Source organism: Haemaphysalis longicornis, unplaced genomic scaffold, assembly GCF_048455015.1.
Source record: "Haemaphysalis longicornis isolate Haplotype H1 unplaced genomic scaffold, Haemaphysalis longicornis Haplotype H1 scaffold_1, whole genome shotgun sequence".
Taxonomy (NCBI): Eukaryota; Metazoa; Arthropoda; class Arachnida; order Ixodida; family Ixodidae; genus Haemaphysalis; species Haemaphysalis longicornis.
The window spans coordinates 371,546,981-371,565,695 of record NW_027526203.1 but is presented as its reverse complement, the minus strand read 5'-3'; the positions used below and the strand labels follow the sequence as shown (position 1 = coordinate 371,565,695).

Genomic DNA, 18,715 nt, shown 5'->3' with positions numbered 1-18,715 from the left:
GGTGTATGCCCCAGGGGCCAGGTGCGTAGTGCAGCGTAGTATTTGTATCGTGGTTGCCCGCGTAATAAACCCCTGTACTATGAAAGGTATCGCTTCCATGTGAAGTGAAACTGACAACGTACACTCGCGGCGAGAGATGTGGCTCGCTCTCGAACCCGTTGTGGGCAGAGTCTCTCGGCAGGGCAGTTCGGTGCTGCGCGAGAGCAGTGAGAATAACGAAGGCGCGTTATTCTGTTATTATATTCCTTAATGGCAAGGATTAAGGATAGGATGATGTCCACAGGTAGGAACACCAGACTTTAACTTAGAACTCTGCTAAAATACGGGAAACATCCACCATCTTACACACAACCTAGCCATGTCCAAGGGTATGGCCAGGGAGAACAACTCAAACATAACATATTTCACTTCTCCGAAGCATGGGAGGCAGATTTGACCAGCTCGTTACCTCAAGAATAGCGCGACTGATTGAGAGGGCAAGGGAAGGAGCTGCTGCATCTGGTAGCCGTAGACCTTTGAGCTACCTGCCATCTCTTTGCCCCATTTTCCTAAACCACAACTACTTCTTCCTGAACAAAGATCTCTCTCTCTCTCTCTCTCTCTCTCTCTCTCTCTCTCTCTCTCTCTCTCTCTCCTCTCTCTCTCTCTCTCTCTCTCTCTCTCTCCTCTCTCTCTCTCTCTAAAAAAAAGTCAAAATTGAAAGTTAATTGAAAGTCAATTGAAAAGTCAAAAGCCATCACAGCATAAACATTGTGATACACTAACACTGACTCCTCGCTCAAACTGACCAACAACTCGCATTTACAACCCTTCAACGCTCACATTCGAAGCCACAGAAGCGCAGAGAGCTTTTGTCTCTCCTCAGACACAGCGTATAGAAACCCTGGTTGCTAGTTATTTCTCTTTTCGATAACCTTTCTTGCTTCGTGAAGCACAGATCGGAAATGCAGCAGCTCCTTACGAACGCGCTCCGTGGGACTCGAAGTATCGCTATCGCGCCTTACATCTTAGGATACAAACGTAGATGTCTCTGCAACTCTTTATTTGTATTTTACTGATATTTTTTATGTGTCAATCAGATTGGTTATCGGGGTCTGTCGCACAATAAATATACTTCCCAGTTGCTAGCAGCTTGTCGGCCTGTGTTTTATTCTTTCCTGCGGCGCCACCTTCTTCCGAGCCATTTTACATAATGTATCAAAACCAGCTCGCCAACTTTCCATCGTGCTCAGTCGTACAGTGCACCAATCTTACACCAGTCGGTACAGGTGCTCCTGGCCGAGCGCGGACCCAAAGGGGATGCACGCCTGGAAAGCTGCCTTTAGCCCTGACCCTTGTCTCTATACCCCCCCCCCCCCCCCTTTCGGTGTTCAACAACACCGCATTTCCATTCCAGGGGTTGAAAGAGTCGGGCGACTCTCCTGCAACAGGTGCACATGGTTACGAAGTGAGCGTCCGCCGCGGCTGTGGAAGGCACCATGTGCATTAATGTGCCTTGATGCAGCCAGGCACCTACCCGTAAAAGAGGTGCAAGCTGAGTTGAACTAGAATATTTTTTCTAGTTCACTCTACTACAAGCGATTCCCCGGCCTGGCACTCGGCCCTTGGGCGAGACGACAGCTCTTGGGAAGTTGGACCTATTGTTACAAAAATAGCCCCTGTGGAATGGGCTGGCTGGAAAATGCTTTTTTTTATCTCCGTAATGCAGAGAGAATTTTAGAAAAGGCGGATTGCGAGGGGGCGCTCTGATGAGAATTTGGCCCCTCTTTATGCGGGACCCTGGCCATGCATATGCAGGCCGCTAAAACAGACAGTTCTGCCTCTCCTCCGCAGATGATCGCCTATAATGCCCCAGGCCTTTAGAGGGTCCTGGGCCAACAAAGCATCGTGATATAGCTTAAGGTCCCCAGACTCAGTGGCAGCTTCGGTGCTCATGCCTTACATCCTCCGTTTGTATTGGTTTTCAATGAGTGCTGTCTATCTGCGCGGCGTCTTCGTATATTAGTGGTGTTTGCCCTAAATGAACCTGTATTGCGAGTAGTGATTTCCGCCCCCCCCCCCTTTTCTTTCCTCGTCGAGTCTGTATGCTCTGTATAATAGCACCTCTCAGCAACACTTTGGAAGCTGGGCGACCACCTGTTTCCAGCACAGACTATTCTATGTCACAGGCGTTGTCCGTAGCAGTCACAAAAGGCTGAAGAAGCTTTGCTTCGTTTTTTAAGGACACAAGCTCGTCTAAACGATTGCAGGGACATTACGAGCACTCTTCCATTCGCCCATTTGGCCAGTTTTCTGTTTTGTTTTAGGCGTTTTTTTGTCCATGGTTCTGTCTTTGTACGTATATCTTTACTTATTCTTTTTTCGCTCCTCATCCCCCCCCCCTTTTTTTTTACATTCCCTATCTTTTTCGTTCAATCCCCCCTTTTCCGCTTCTTATGTGTAGGGTAGCCAATCGCGCTCATCGCTGGTTAGCCTCCCTGCATTTCCTGCGCCGTCTTTTCCTTCCTTCCTTCCTTCTTGTTTACGCTGCTTAAGTAATGAAGCAACTTTTCCAACTGTGCTCATTTGTACAGTCACCATTAGTATGACTTTTAGCGCTCATGAGTATTCACGTTTTATTCAACCTCTGTTTGAAACCAGGACTCCGAAAACAAATATCAATTGGATGCACAACCGTTTGAGACGTACAACTTGGTACTGATCTTTAAGGATAAGTTTATAGTTTGCGGATATTATCGCCTGAACACTAACGGTGTTGTAAAGAAAAAAAAAAAAACGAGCAAAAAAGAGACGCCAAAGCACGCGCCGGGAAAGAAAAAGCAGGAGTCGATAGAGCGGCCGCCGCGGAGCGTTCACCCCTTTGACTCATGGGTGCTGCGCAATCGATGCCTTGAAGCAACCGTAACCGCGCTCCCCAGCTCACAGGCGGGGGCTGCGTTGAAAGCAGAACGCGTTCGGCCCTCGTCGGTCGCCGCCGAAAACAGGCACGCAACGTGACTTATCGAAGCAAAACTGGATACGACGAAATCAGTGGAGCAACCATGGACCGAGTTTCCGGCAGAGGTCGAAAGGAGGGTGTGCGGAGAGAGGACTTGAGTGTATACGACCTGGAATGAAAAGGAAGGACCTTCCACCCTCTCCCCGGTTTCCTCGACTGAACGCAACGCCAATGCCAGCATGTGTGTGGCAGGCATGCATTCTGTGCGCGTATTAGGCAATCGCGAGCGCGACAGTGCTGTAGTTAGTCACGGCGTACTGTCGTTGAACACAGCCACGCGTAGTTTATAGTCAGGTACACAGCTGGAGGGGCGACCAGGTGGCAGTCGTGTGGAAGGCAGTGCACGTGATCCACCAGGAGAAAAACTAGGCAGTTAATGACGTCAATGACGTGAGAAGATCAGCGCGGTGACGACTGAAAACAAGACCCATCCACGACGAGTTGCGAAGCTTAAAAAGATCAAAAATTCGCTCTGAGGAAGGGCGCCAGTTTGAAGTGCTCTTTCTAACGCATGCATGAAAGGGCGACAATGACAAAAATAAATCCTTATGCGCTGAAATGTTAGTGTTGGAAGAAAACAGAGGAGGGGGGGTATATTCTTCCACAGACAGGTCTCCTTAGAAATAAAAGAATGAATAAATATGTTCATTATTCATAGTACGTGGTCCTTGATTGATTGATTGTGGGGTTTAAGGCGCCGACGCAACGCAGGCGATGAGGCGCGCCGTAGTGGAGGGCTCCGGATTAATTTTGACCACCTGGGGATCTTTATCGTGCGCCGAAATCTCGTACACACGGGCGTTTTTGCTTTTCGCCTCCATCAGAAAAGCGGCCGCCGCGGCCGGGAATCGAACCCGCGTCCTCGTGCTCAGCAGCGTAACGCCTTAGCCACTGAGCCACCGCGGCGGGTAGTACGTGGTCCTTGCGGAAAACATGCTGGAGGGGCCATGAATACAAAATACAACCTTGTTCCCTTCGAAAGAACCAGCCTGTAGCAATCCACGCAACCCCATTCCAGCTACTGAAGACATTTTTAAAAAACGCGAGAGAAATGTACATTTCAAATTTTATTCTAGACGACGTCAGCAGTGACGTCAAAAGGGAATACTAAAAACACAGTTATCAGTGCGTTAGCTGCCCGTTCGCATTCAAGTGACAGGAATAGAACGCGATACGCGGCGTAGGTGAAAACGTCGTTCGCAGTCGATCTAAGCTAAGGCAGAAAAACTCTCGCAGTGTCCGACAATACCGGAAGTGGCCAACCAGGTTTCGCCACTGGCCCCGACTTTGTGAATCCCCATTCACCTGCGACCCTACCGATCCTGCGCCATTTATGCCGGTCGCAGGCTTTGCGAGCACTCTGCGATGGCTGCCAAAATGGTGTGCCTGGAAATAATTGGCAAACTCGTTTCCGCTGTGCAAAAGCGTCCCGTGCCGTGGGAATTTCTCCTGAAAATGTATAGGCGCAGCACGACGACTAAAAAAACTCCGAGTTTTTACGTTCCGGGACGTATTTCTGTTAGTCGTATTCGGTGCGTCCACAACCTGACGTTGGCTCCTTTGAAAACTAAAAACTATATAATCTTTCAGCCGAACAAACGCCCTGGACTGACGCAGAATTCTCGAACGACGTTCGTATGCGGAGAGCTCATGTTCACTCAGAGCCCGCGTTGACTTAGCGCACGGAGGAAAGTATACTCCATGACCCGACGTCATGAATTCCTCGTGAATTTGACGTGTTGTTTTAAGTAAGCGATCGCTTTGCAGCGCCACTTGGGAGGGCCAACGGAAACAAGCGGGCGCCCTTTGTGGAGGCGTTCGCACTGTCCGCCGCCCTATCAGAAATTATTAACCGCTCTGTTGGCGTCTTGGACAAACAGTAACCGTTTCCAAACCATCAGGAGCGACTGAATCCGCCGCTGTTGAGTTTGAGAAAGCTGCAAGCGCACGAAAATGTGCCAGTCTGTGTTCATTCGTCATAGCGGAGCTGACGAGGCCGCGGATATCTGCATCAGTGCGGCACCGACGCCTCGGCGGCGTTCGTCAGTTGTGGGCTCGTCGTTTTCCGGTCCACTCTCGCATGCTGAAACTCCTTCCGTTCGTGCTTTTAGTAGTGCGGTGGATCGTCTCACTAAGTTTAAATTGTCAAATTCAAGCCCAAGCTTTTACGCGAGAGCAGGCGAATCCATGACGAAGCTTTTATTTCCCATATGACTAAAAATTACTAGTATTTTTAAATGGCGGTAGCCTAAGTTCTGGTTCCTGTTGGATCGCAGCCTTTGGATAATACTTGGGGTCAACATACTAACTACCCGTTTTAGGTACCTGCCTCTATAACGGCATCCTTTGGTACAGGACTCCGCTAGTTCTACCCAGCGTCTTCGCCATTTCGGCCGCCATAGCTGCATATTCGGGTCAGATCTGGGAATTTCATTCCCCAGCCTCTTCGGTAGTTTGACCACTCAAGCTTCTTTCTGTGCTAATGATTATATTATCACTTTTTATACGCAAATATTTTTCAATAAATCCCGAAAACCTGAAACTTGATATCCATGGGTCTTTACTGTCTGAAAGCTCTGTCATAAGGCAGAGGTTGTAGCAAATCATGTCTATGTATTGCAGACATTTATTAAGTGACGTGTTCCGTTCGCCAGCACAGCATTACAAACCGTGCTGTGTGTTTACTGCTGAGACGCAAGGGAAACCTTGGCCCACGGCGGGCAGCTCGCGAGATGCGGGCCTTGCCCGCCAGGCGAAGGCATTACGAGGGCGCGAGTTGGGGAGGAGAACTGAAGAAATAAAGGCACTCTTACACTGAACGCCAAACGTGTGGGTTGTACGTATTTCGCGCTACGCGAACACTACAGTGCCCGAGAACTACATCGTAGATCGAAAAAATATCGTGCACGAAAGAGCGACATTCTTCAGAAGAGAACAACGGGAAGGAGAAGGTGTCGAAGAGTTCCTCACAGGGCTACGCCGACTGGTCAAGTTGTACGTTTCAGAGAATTGCATGACGAGACGATCCGGGACCAGTTAGTAGTGGGAATCAGGGACCGCAAGCTGTCGGAACGAGTGCAGCTGAACGCGGAGCTGACCCTCCAAGTGGCCACCACTATGGCGCGACAGTCTGAAGTCGCAAAAAAAAAAGCTGCTACGCTCCACGGCCACAAGGAAGGGAGCGTGGATAGAGTCGGCCAGGCTCGTAAAGCAGCTGTACCTCCAAGAAATCGCAGGGGGTCTGCAACACGAGATAGGAAGCCGCCTGAATCCGAAGCAATTGTGTATGTTCTTAGCTACTAGCAGAACACTAAAGGAAAGTGCCCTGCACAAAAAGCGACGTGCAACAAGTGCCGCCATTTACGACAGTTCGCCCTTGTCTGCAAAGGAAAAGCATCAGTCCGCGAGGTCGTCGGTAACAACGACGCATTTCTCGGAGCCGTGTCATCCAGCTGCGAAGACAAGTGGATGGATACTGTGAACATTAATGGGTTGCCCGTCACCTTCAAAGTTGACACTGGAGCTGATGTGACTGTAATTACTCTAAAAACATACCGGAGATATTTCAAGTATCTGCATCTCCAGAAGCCAGAAAATGTTTTGAAGGGACCCAATGAGCGAGAACTTCCTGTTTCCGCATGATAACGGAAGACATCATACTGCGACACGTCGTCGAAAGAGAACATGTCTACGCCGTGGATGGGCTTAAGATGCCTCTCCTGTCGAGGAAAGCTAGCGAAAAACTAGGCATTGTAAAACGTCGTGATCAAGTCACCATTCAGAAAATTTGAACCCAGAAGGTGAGTTTCCCAAGCTCTTCTCCGGTCTTGGAAAATTAAGCGCGCATAAAAGATCCGGTTTTAAGAAGATGCTGTGCCGTTAGCGTTGACTACTACTCGAAAAGTTCCAATACTATTAATGTCGAAGGTCAAGGCAAAATTTAAGACATGGTTGAGTATGAAGTTATCGAGCCAGTTGAGGAGCCTACACAATGGTGTTCTGAAATGGTCATTGTTTAGAAACCTGACTGAGATGTAGGCATATGCGTGGACCTAACTGAGCTGAACAAGTTTGTGGAGCGAGAAGATCACCCTCTGCATGTCGGTGAAGCTCAGTACTTCTATAAAGTCGACGCCAATTCAGGGTGTTGGCAGTTCTAGCTTGCGGATAAGCCTCGAAGCATGACCACGTTCATAACACCGTTCGGCAGATACCGGTTCAAGAGGCTACCTTTCGGAATCAGTTCAGCACCTGAATTTTTCCAAAGGAAGGTGTCATAGTTACTGGATAACCAGGAAGGCGATGTGTGTAACGTGGATGATCTACCTGATATCTTGATCTACGGCAGGACGCAAGCACAGCACAGTGCCTGTCTCAGAGCGGTCCAGTAAAGATTACATATACATGGCGTCGCGTTGAACCCTAAAAAGTACGAGTTCAATGTTCAAAGGGTAAAGTTCTTGGGACACATCGATGATAACCAGAGAATTCATGTTTACCCTTCAAAAGTGCAGGCTATTATCGACATGAGATCCCCGTCAAACACTGAGGAGCTGAGGTGGTTTCTGGGAATGGCAAACTACCTGATGAAGTTTGTCCCAAAAATGACAAAAATACCCCCATCCCCTCCCCAAGAACGCTGGGAATCGGCTTCAGTGGGCACGGCAGCACCGCAACCGTCATGCTGTCTAATCAAGGCATTTTGTTCCTCGAGCAGGTACTGCTGCTTTGCGCATCGTGCCAAGCGCAAGCCCCGGATTTATGCTTCTTGGGATTGGCTGCTCGTGCGGCCGATATCAGCATAGGAACGCTCTCCTGCGACAGCCTGGAACCCGGACGCCATGGAAAGACGACTGCTGCCTGGGAGCTGCCTATAAAGTCGGCACCTTCGGGAATCGGCTTCAGTGGGCACGGCAGCACCGCAACCATCATGCTGTCTAATCAAGGCATTTTGTTCCTCGAGCAGGTCAGTTACTATTCCAAATATGGTTATAGAAATGATAACCGTTTTGTTGTAGTGCTGCCGTGCCCGAGTGGGCTGTTTTCTGAGTTTGCGTCTCTGTGCCTCTTGCTGTCGGGTGATGTAGAGCTTAACCCTGGACCTGACGTTAATGCAATGTTGAAGGAGCTTTGCGATGGGCAAAAGGTAATTCGAGAAGAGCTAAACGACCTTGGAAAGCGGATGGGGCAAGTGGAAAAGACCCTTCAAATTGTTAAAGACCAAGCAGATGTCTTGGCCAAGCTAACAAAAACAGTTAAAGAACTAAACGAGACCGTTTTGAGGCAACAAGAGAGAATGATAAATTTAGAGGACCGAAGTCGGCGAAACAATCTCATGGTCTTTGGAATCGCAGAAAACGAAAAAGAATCCACTGACGACCTTAAATCCAAAGTCCTAACCGACGTTTTCAAAGAAATACTTGGTGTGACATTGACCACGGTAGAACGAATCCACAGGGTTGGCAAAAAAAAAATAGTAATAAACCCAGACCAGTTATCTTGCGACTTTTCGACTGCAGAGAAAAATCGAAACTGTACCAAAATTGCAAAAAACTTAAAGGAAGTGGCATTTCTATCGGCGATGATTTTTCCAAGGAAACACTAGCGAAACGCAAGCTACTCTGGAATTCGGCAAAACAGGAACGCGATGACGGTGAGCGAGTTCAACTGAATCATGACAAATTACTAATAAACAGCGACGTACTTGTTTGGGATTACTCAAAAAATGGCCGAGTACGTATTAGGCGCAACAATAATGCCCCGTCTTCCGAAGACTCGGAATGAAGCCATGTCAATTTAAACTCGTCTGACCTTCGACTAATTAACCTTAATGCTAGGAGCCTCACGAATAAGGTAGGTGATCTAGAATACTTGCTAGCTAGCTATGATCCACATATTGTCACTGTCAGTGAAACATGGTTACGTCCTGAAATTCAAGACTGAAATTATACCCCCAGGTTACAAAATATTTCGCAATGATAGAGAATCGAGAGGAGGAGGCGTAGCCATAATCGTAAAAGAAAACCTCCCGTGCGTTTTGATATCCGGAATTCCAAATCACGAGAGTGTTTGGTGCAAAATAAAGTTCCAAAATACGTCATTTGTTGTTGCAGCCTTGTACAGGCCACCAACTGCGCACATATCGTATTTAGAAAATTTACAACAGCACTTGGAAGAACTTAAGGTCTCAAAATGTAAGCTGATTCTTGCGGGAGATTTTAACCTTGGGGGTATTGACTGGAACAATTTAACAGCTGATGCGAAAGAACAGGCTTCCTGTGAAGTTCTCCTTGATATTGCATTCAATAATGATTTAAGCCAAGTCGTTCGTGAAAACACACGTATAGCCGGATCATCGCAGTCTATGCTTGATTTAGTTTTCTTGATGCTTGTTTCGAAAATTACGAAGTAACAATTCAGGAGGGGCTGTCTGATCATAAACTCATTTTCGTTGAACTTAAAACTGGTCTTTCTTCGGCCCGAGCCATGGAAAAGACCATATTTGTTCGCCAGTACGACAGAGCTGACGATACAAGCATTATCGATTACTTATCATTTATGTTGGACAGCTTCCAAGCAGACAGTGACGTCAATAACTTGTGGCTGCGGTTTAAAGATATCGTCTCGTATTGTATCTCAAGTTTCGTCCCACTGCGGAAACAAAGAAAACAGAAACAAAACCCATGGGTAACTCGAGAAATAATTCACATAAAGAGACAGATCGCTCGCCAAAGACGACAGAAAAGAAGGAACTGTGAAAAAATAGCTGAGTTGTCGCGGCAGTTACGAAACAAGCTTAAGACTGCGAAAGAAAAATACTACACCCATACCTTGTCCAACTTTATGGTCTCCTCCCCGCACCGTTTTTGGCTTCACTTATCGCAGGCCGAGAACCAACCACACAGCATTATCATGAATGGAACAGTTCTGCATGACCAAGGAAAGATAGCGTCACATTATAACACGTTTTTTCAGTCCGTATTTTCTCCGCGATCGTGCGGTGATCAGTCGCACAATAAAAAGTCTGGCCCTCATTCCTCGGATATGCCAGACGTAAAGATTACGTACGAAGGCGTCGTTTCCCTCCTACTAAACATTAACGTAAAAAAATCGAGTGGCCCTGACGATATTCCAAATGCTTTTTAAGTGCGAATGCACTTTATAAGCGACCCCAAACCATCCACCGGCGGCGGCGGCGGCGGCGGCGGCGTCCGCAGTGCTCCTCTATATTTAAAAAAGAAACAGCATCCGGCGCCAGGTTTCGATCCGAGGACTTTGCGGGCCGCAGCCCGACGCTCTACCGAATAAGCCACGGACGCTTTTTTTTTTTTTTTTTTTTATTGCCTGCTTGGCGACAACACAACACGCACTGTTCAGTACACAAATTGCTAGCTCCAGCCACCAATCGGCTGAAGGGATTGGCTTAAAACATCTTAAATTGCGCTAGAACATCCAGAATGGGTAACCACTCAGGCTCTTCCGGCATCACTCGATAAACTTCTCTTATATAAGCAACGCTTTCAATGAAGTACTCTCGCGCTGTGCGAGCATCCTCTTCGGCATTTTGAACCGCCATGCGAGTTTTCCACATAGAATGCAGACTAAGTGCCATGAACATATCATAGGGCACGCCTCCATCGTTGTTTACGGGCAAAAAGCGAATGCCATAAGGCGTTAATGGTAAGTCTTTTTTCAGGGTTCGTTGGAGGATGTCCCAGTGAAACACCGCATCCCAACAGTCCAGAAAGATGTGCTCAATTGTTTCCAGCTTTTGGCATAGTCTGCAGTTAAGTGTCCATGAGTGTACATATAGTCCTTTTTCCTGCAGCCAGGGTTTTACTGGAAGCGTGCCGCTATGAAGTTTAAAGAAGAAAGATTTAACAGATGAACGTACTGGCATTCGTTTCACTCTTTTTAGAACATCTTTTCCTGAACCCACTGCATATAACTGACGATAAACCGGAACAGGCAGACACACATCAATCATATCTTTGTACAAACGTTTTCGCGGTACACTACTCAGATACTCCGAGGAAAACCTAACCCTTAAAATCCTAAAAGCATCCACAACTTCCCGCAAGAACCCACGCACACGTACACATCGCATTTCAGAAGTTGAAACTACATAGTCTGGAATGACATCACGTAGTCGAGCTTGTACCACAGTACGTAGAAAGCAATCTCTCTGCGACGCTGATATCGGTGTCAGTAACGCGCCTTATATCTTTAACGCATTCAAACTACGTCGTCAGCGGCGTGCGTTGGCAACTCAGCGGCGTTATAGCGGCTTGATAACTGCGTGGTGTACACGTGATACTACAAACCCGATGGAAGAGATGGAAGAGAAGGCGGCGAGGCGGTGGGCTGCGGGGGCCGAGCGCAAGCGCCGCAAGCGGGCCGACAACCGTGCATTCGCACTTTCACATTCTCCCCCTCGGGGAAATGCGGGGGAATTTTTTTTACGTAGATACTCGGAATGGATTGGTCACTATCTTACGATTATCTTTAATGCATCACTAGAACAGAAACGCGTCCCAGATGACTGGTTAGTGGCAAAGGTTGTCCCAATTTTCAAATCTGGAGACCGGCAAAAAGTTGAAAATTATCGCCCTATTTCCTTATCCTGCGTATGCTGTAAACTACTCGAGCATGTCATCTAGAAGGCCATATACACCCACTTAGAAGGCAAAAAACTGTTGTACTCCAATCAACACGGATTTAGGCAAAATCTGTCGACCGTGTCGCAACTGGTAGAAACAATTGATGATTTTGCGAGGGCTTCGAACGACAAACGGCCGGCAAATCGATTGTATTTGTCTTGACATGTCCAAAGCTTTCGACAGAGTACCTCATTCAGACCTAATTGACAAGTTGGTATATTTTGGTGTAAACTGCAATATCACACAATGGATTCGCGCATACCTAGCAGGCAGAACTCAGTACGTAGAAATTGATGGTTCCAAATCAGAATTACTAGACGTCACATCGGGTGTTCCGCAGGGGTCTGTGCTGGGACCAGTCCTATTTCTTGTTTATATAAATGATATTGCCCAAAATATCAACAAAGACATTAAAGTACGACTCTTTGCGGACGATTGCCTGCTTTACAAAGAAATTAACAATGAAAACGATTAAAAAATCCTTAATGACGCCCTCAAGGTTGTAGAATGCTGGTGTGAAACTTCAAAAATGAAAATCAATAAGGAAAAAACTGTTGTTTTTTGAGTAACAAATAAAAGAAAGCATGTTATTGCCCGTACCTACACCCTAGGATCCTCTACACTTGCCGCAGTGAATAGCCTTAAATACCTAGGAGTAACTATTGCTTGTGATATTAGTTGGAAGGAACATGTAAAAAAGATTTGTTCGACTGCAGAAATTAAACTACGATTTTTGCGTAGGAAGCTTAAGCTCGCCTCGAAGGACGCCAAATTAACTGCCTATCTATACTTGGTCAGACCGGCATTAGAATATGCTAGTGTCGTATGGGATCCTTGTGAAACAGGGTTATACTCCTGACACACGGGCACCTAAAAGGCCTTCGCAGAGAAAGACTGCTACCGAAACGGCGTTCGCCTCGGTGACACACGACAAAGGAGAATCTCCTTCACCGAAACGGGCATTTCCCGTAAGGGCTGTTCGCCTATCTCCTTTCCCGGACGAAAAGGAGCAGCTAGCGGCGCAGCCTCGTAAGCAGGCGCTAGCAAATCATAAGCTTCTCAGAACTTAGTGAGACCAAATGCGATTTTATAATACTTTCATAAATTGTTAAAACTGCAATGAAATAAATTGCACCAAACAAGCCCAATTGTAATGTATTTTTGTAAACATCTGCCCACTGTTGCCAGATTAGGCACGGAACATAGGCTAAAAAAAGCACTCTATCGTTGCTGTTTAATACAAATATGTGAAATTACCCATTCATTTTTTCTAGACAACAAAAAAACGCACAGCTCCTCTCTAAAATAATAAAAAAGGTCTATTAGCTGCACTTTATTTTTGTTATTGTGCATGCTTTTTCCACAGAACTGCTAGCGCCACTTTATTGGTGTGTCAGTTACAGCAACTACGTAAAGGAGATCGGGGGTTGCTGTCTGTCAGGAGCGCCACTCCTTTTCACAAAATGTCTTTTGACGTGGCGAAAGAGGTTTAGTTTAAAGGAGATCTAGCGTTGCCGTGTGTCACAGGTATTAATCAATATGCTTGAACGAGTCCAACGAAGAGCAGCGCGATTTATTTTGTCTCGTTACTCTCGGACCCATTCTGTTACTGAAATGTTGCAGTTACTTAATTTACCCTCCCTAGCCGAACGACGCCGCCTAGCTAGACTAAGGTTTCTTTTCTTACTCTCGAAAAATCATTTTAAAATAGACACCTCTCAATACTTAGTACCACTATGAGGCAGAACCCTAAGACGTACACATGAACAAATTTTCCGGATCTCGCAACTACACATTAATGCATACGCCAATTCATTTTTCCCCCGAACAATAAAAGAATGGAACGCACTACCAACAACCGTTATCCAGAGTGACTCCTTAACACAGTTTGAGGACAAATTGAAGCGAGTGATGTCCTAAGCAAGAAGTGCATTGTGAAAAAAAATTCTATCAAAATGGTTGTGTTCGTTTGCTTATAGATATTGCTGTTAGGTGTGCTCTGTTGTGCTTCTGCGGTGTTAAATTCATACATACAAATTCATAGTGACAATACGGATGTATAGTTTGTATACACTCTGTTTAATGTATTTCCTTGTTGTTCTTCGATTTGTGCTGTAACCCCACCCCTGTAACGGCCTCCGGGCCAACAGTATGCTTAAATAAAATAAATAAATAAAATAAACGCGAAAAGCGAGTGGTATGGGCCTCAGCCCAACAGGAAATCTTCGAACTGTTGAACAAAAAGCTGTCTGAAAGATTTGACCCAGAGAACATGACACTAGTTTCAGCTGATGCCTCATCGTTCGGGATGGGTGCAGGCATGCGACAGAAGCAGAAAGAGGGGGTCTATCGACCAGTAGCGTACGCATCCCGTAGCCTCTCGGAGACAGAAAAGAGGTACGCTCAGATTGAGAAAGAAGGCCTTGCTGTGACCTGGGCATGCAGAGCTGGGCATGTGAGAAGTTTAAGGAGTATGTCACTTGGCTTAAAGTTTACCATTGAAACTGACCACAAGCCGTTAGTTCCGATTTATATTGTAACGACGTAATTTGGTCCAGCACCGCTACTGTTGAAGGATGAGTCCGGCGATGAAGCACTCGAAAGGTTTTAGATGTTCAAATGTTAACTTGTTTATTTTGCACAAGAAGGCGACGCACGAGAAAAAAAGACGCGCAGAGTTTACATGTGTCCAGAAGCTCTTGGCCCGTAAAGTTTAAGCAGTCGTTAGTCTGCTCGCTTTCTACCCTTTGCACGACCCGATGAAAGAGTCGACAGCCCCCTACCCTTCTCCACCCCAACTTTCGGAAATAGTGCTGCGGCGTGAACAAGCGACAAGTCATTGCTTATTACCGAGTTTCGGCGGGTGCGCAGGCACGATCAAAAGCGTTGTTTCGCGCAAAATTATATTACAATACATACTCGTCGTGCACTTAACAATACGCCCGCCTACTGCGGTGCCGAAATCAGCCGCTGTCTATTCCCGCCCATTTCTTCCCATGTCGACATTTCGAAACTGTGTCAGTTGGAGACAAAACTCATCAAAACGCAAACGCGTTTCCTGTGTGGGGGCAATTAAAAGTGCTAGAAAAAGTAAAAGCCCCAGGCCGTGCAGCGGCCGGCGCGATGGTGGTCATCGTTCTCACGGCTACAGTATATTCCAGGCACTATACGCCTCGAGCGCTGCCTGTAGGGGCGCCACTGAAATCCCCCTAGCGGCCCGTTTCGAAAGCAGGCGCGGGAGTCCCCGGCTCGGTCCCCCCTGTCGCCGTTGCTTTTGGGGCTCGTTCAAGACAGCGATTTACCGTTTGTCCGCGTTAGAAATACCGAATAACGTGGAGCAGGCACTGTGTTTGCAAGTGTGGTGTGTTCACGAGAGTATAAACGTTTATGACGCGATCTTTGTGAGATCTATAAGAGCGCCGGGCGTGTGTCACAGGCCGGCGTCCCGAAGCCAGCATTTGCATGCAGTTGATTGCAATTCCGCTGCCCTGAAATTTAGTGGCAGTGTCTCCGTAAGCAGTGTTTCCTCCGATGGTCATGTTGCGGCCATACACACTATGATGTAAATCGACTTTGTGCACTTACAAAATCCAGCGGAGCACTCATGCCTGACAGCACGCAAGTTACGCCTGCCAATATCACATAGCAGATATTGATCAGTACCATGAAAAAGCCAATGCGGCATAAATTTCACAAACATGGTACCAAAGAAGTACGATGGATAATGCAAAATTACACTCCGGAGTCAGCACACGACGACAAATTTAATGTTGGGTCGTCTTGTCCCGAGGTGAGCGCTCGCAAAGATTCATCTGTTACATTTATCCTCCACGAGAAGCACGAAGACGGGTTTATGGAGTAATCCACGTCCGCGACCAAACTCTTCTTCGAAACATCGTCATATGACACAGTGAGACTGCAGAATCTAGCATAAACCGAAATCAGAACCCTTATCAGATACGACACTCTTCCAACGAGCCCGTGTGTACGAGATTTCGGCGCACGTTAAGGATCTCCAGGTGGTCAAAATTAATCCGGAGCCCTCCACTACGGCATGACTCATCGTCTCCGTTTCGTCGGCGCGAACCCTGAAATCAGTCAATCAACTCTTCCAACGGCACCTCGTATCGCTTGTGAACTGCCTACCCTGTATTCTTCAAAAAATGCGTCCGCCGAGTGATCAGCCGTTCGTTGAAGGCGAAAAACAAACGAAAAGTGAAAACGCAGCAATTGTGTGTGTGATTACTAAAACGTTCTTTCGTTGATTTCGCTCCGCATTTGTAAACAACGATAGTTGAGCGTCCTCCTCCTCACCCCCCCCCCATGTCTAGCGATATATCACTGTATTTCGCATCTAGTTGGTCTGGTGAATACTACCTTGCTCAAACAAACGTCTTTAGCATTTCATAAGCTGCACTCGGTTTTTTTTTTCATTCCCGTGCGACTATTCTATTTATTCCTGACTTGCAGACCATTCATTTTCCCGTGGTTTCATTACATATACCTTGGTTCTTACTATAAGGCATGAGCGGGCACATATCTGACACTGCACATCCTTTGAGTGTACTTAACATTTTCGCGTGGCTTATATTCCCATAAAAGGCACAAGTTTTTGTCAGCTATTGGGTTATCACATCCCCGAATCATATTTTTCTACGACGTATATAGAAGCAAAGCCGCATTTGTTGTCTGCGCTGCAAAACGAACCAACCTCTTACAGTGCCAATATGAGGTCTAAACGAGGCGACAATAAATAGAATTAACTTGTGCTGACGTGTTCGAAGGTGACAGCGGTGATATGCTGCTGCCGTCGCCGACCATAGGTCGGCGTGCTCACTCGTGAGTACACTCATTTGTACTCATTTGTACTCAAACTCACGAGTGAGTACGATGATGAGTGATCACACACCCAGAAAAAAATAGTGAGTACGATGACGAGTGAGTATAGGGGTAAGTCCACTACTCGTGAGTACAGTACTCATGAGTACACTACTCATGAGTATGAGTACTCATGAGTACAATATTCATGAGTATGAGTACTCATGAGTTTGAGTACTAATGAGTATGAGTACTCATGAGTACACAGCACTCATGAGTACACATCACTCATGAGTACACAGCACTCATGAGTACAATACTCATGAATACTGTTTTTGCGAGTGCTTGCACTCTTGATTATACGCACTCCTGAGTACTGTAATGCAAACAGTAGTGCAAACAAGAAAACGGACGACAAAAGCTGCCACCCGAAGGCACGCAGAAAAACGCAGTTTACGGCCACGGCTGCACCGACAACCCCCGAGCTCCCCTGAGCCCGACCCGGCCTGAGAACAAGAGGAGACACCAGACGCAACGCGAGTGCTTACGTTCCGTTTTGCTTTGTCACAAGTACTTGCCTTCGCGAAGTAAGTCGCCCAACGACAGTGCACCGCGTCAGACGTTTTCTTCCTCGGTCCTGATTTATATGTAACCTGTGTTTTTCTAATCAATTAAACAATTTATTTTTTCTACTTAGTCTTTCATTCGAGCTACGACCTAGCTAACAATGCAGATAAGTTGATTATTCGTGAGTAATACAGATTGAGTACTCATGAGTACAGATTGAGTACTCATGAGTACAGATTGAGTACTCATGAGTGCAGAATGAGTAGTACTCATGAGTGCAGAATGAGTAGTACTCATGAGTGCAGAATGAGTAGTACTCATGAGTGAAAAATGAGTAGTACTCATGAGTACAGATTGAGTACTCATGAGTACAGATTGAGTATGAATACTCGTGAGGACAAATGAGTTTGAGTACAAGTGAGTACGATTACAAATGAGTATTTGATGAGTGAGTACGAGTGATTTTGTGTACAGACGAACTTTTTGAGACTGAGTTTGATTGAGTACAGCGTGAATGAAAAAAATCGTGATTGAGTTTGAGTGAGTTCTTTCTGTTTTGCCGACCTATGTCGCCGACGCCCGCAAGAGCGGCCAAGAAGCGCGCAGAACCGCCTCCCCGCGGGTAGCTCTTGTTGGCGTTAGAGCGCTCTACCAAGACGCAGCTGTTTTTTTTAAGTGCCCTATACGTGCAGTTAGCTTACAGCCGCCACCATAACAAGTTGTTTAGTGCGCGGAAAGGCAAAGAGATGCGAAAGAGAACCAAAACACTGCATGGCCGCCTATCAGCCACGCAGCGCTAATCCCGCAAACGCCGCGGAGAAGCGCCGGCAGGCGGCGCAGCGATCGCGAATCTCGAGGCGTATATCACGGCGCAGTTCTCCCTCGCCGACCGCTCGCACCGACGAGCGTGCTGCCCTGTTCAAGCTACAGATGCAGAAACACGGTTCCAGTTTCTGACACGACGGTCCTCATAGTATTCGAGCCAATATACTCTGCACACTTGAACTTGCTTCACAATTATTGCGTTCGCAGATTTTAGTTATTATTATTTTTTTTTTGCGAGGAAAAATCTCTTGATGCTGTAAATCGTTCACTTACCGCTATCAGATGCACTTGCTCTGTTGCTGCAGCTCCGCGCGCATGGCTGCTTGCTGAAGGAGACCAGAAAAGAGACGTTTGCTCCGTCGCAGTTTCAAAGAAGTATGTGTGAGCCCCCGACATGGGAAAGGAGGGCAACCCAGACGCTTTCCGAAAACAGAAGAAAATGTCCCTTCCTTCCTCCTCCCCCGATCACGCGGATGGCGGCGGCCGCCAAGACGGGAGACAAAGGAAGCGTCCCTGGAAGGACCCCCACTCCCTCCAGCAACAGGCAGCGGTGCCTCTCGGAAGGGTCCCCTACGAAGGAAGCATTCTTCGACAATCCGGCGTCGAACAAGAGAAAAAGCAAAAGGCCCCACCGGCGACTGCGAGAGCCGCCTGGGGCGGCCAATCAGAGTGCTGTATTACCGAAATCAGTTTGTTTGTTTCCTTTCACTCCTTGTTCTATCCCCTCTCCCATCTAGTTGACGGCGAAACAACAGTCTTCACCATTTACGTCGACTTCCTGTCAAAAATCACGGTCACTTGGCCGTAAAAGTGACGGCCAAGTTTGGTCAAAATGACGGAAATTTGG

The 18,715-nt window shown here is 47.0% G+C and overlaps 1 pseudogene; it reads left to right on the top strand.

Moving 5' to 3' along the window:
• The first annotated feature begins 7,679 nt into the window (after positions 1-7,679).
• Positions 7,680-18,676, top strand: LOC144160487 (uncharacterized; annotated as a pseudogene).
• Positions 18,677-18,715: the final 39 nt, after the last annotated feature.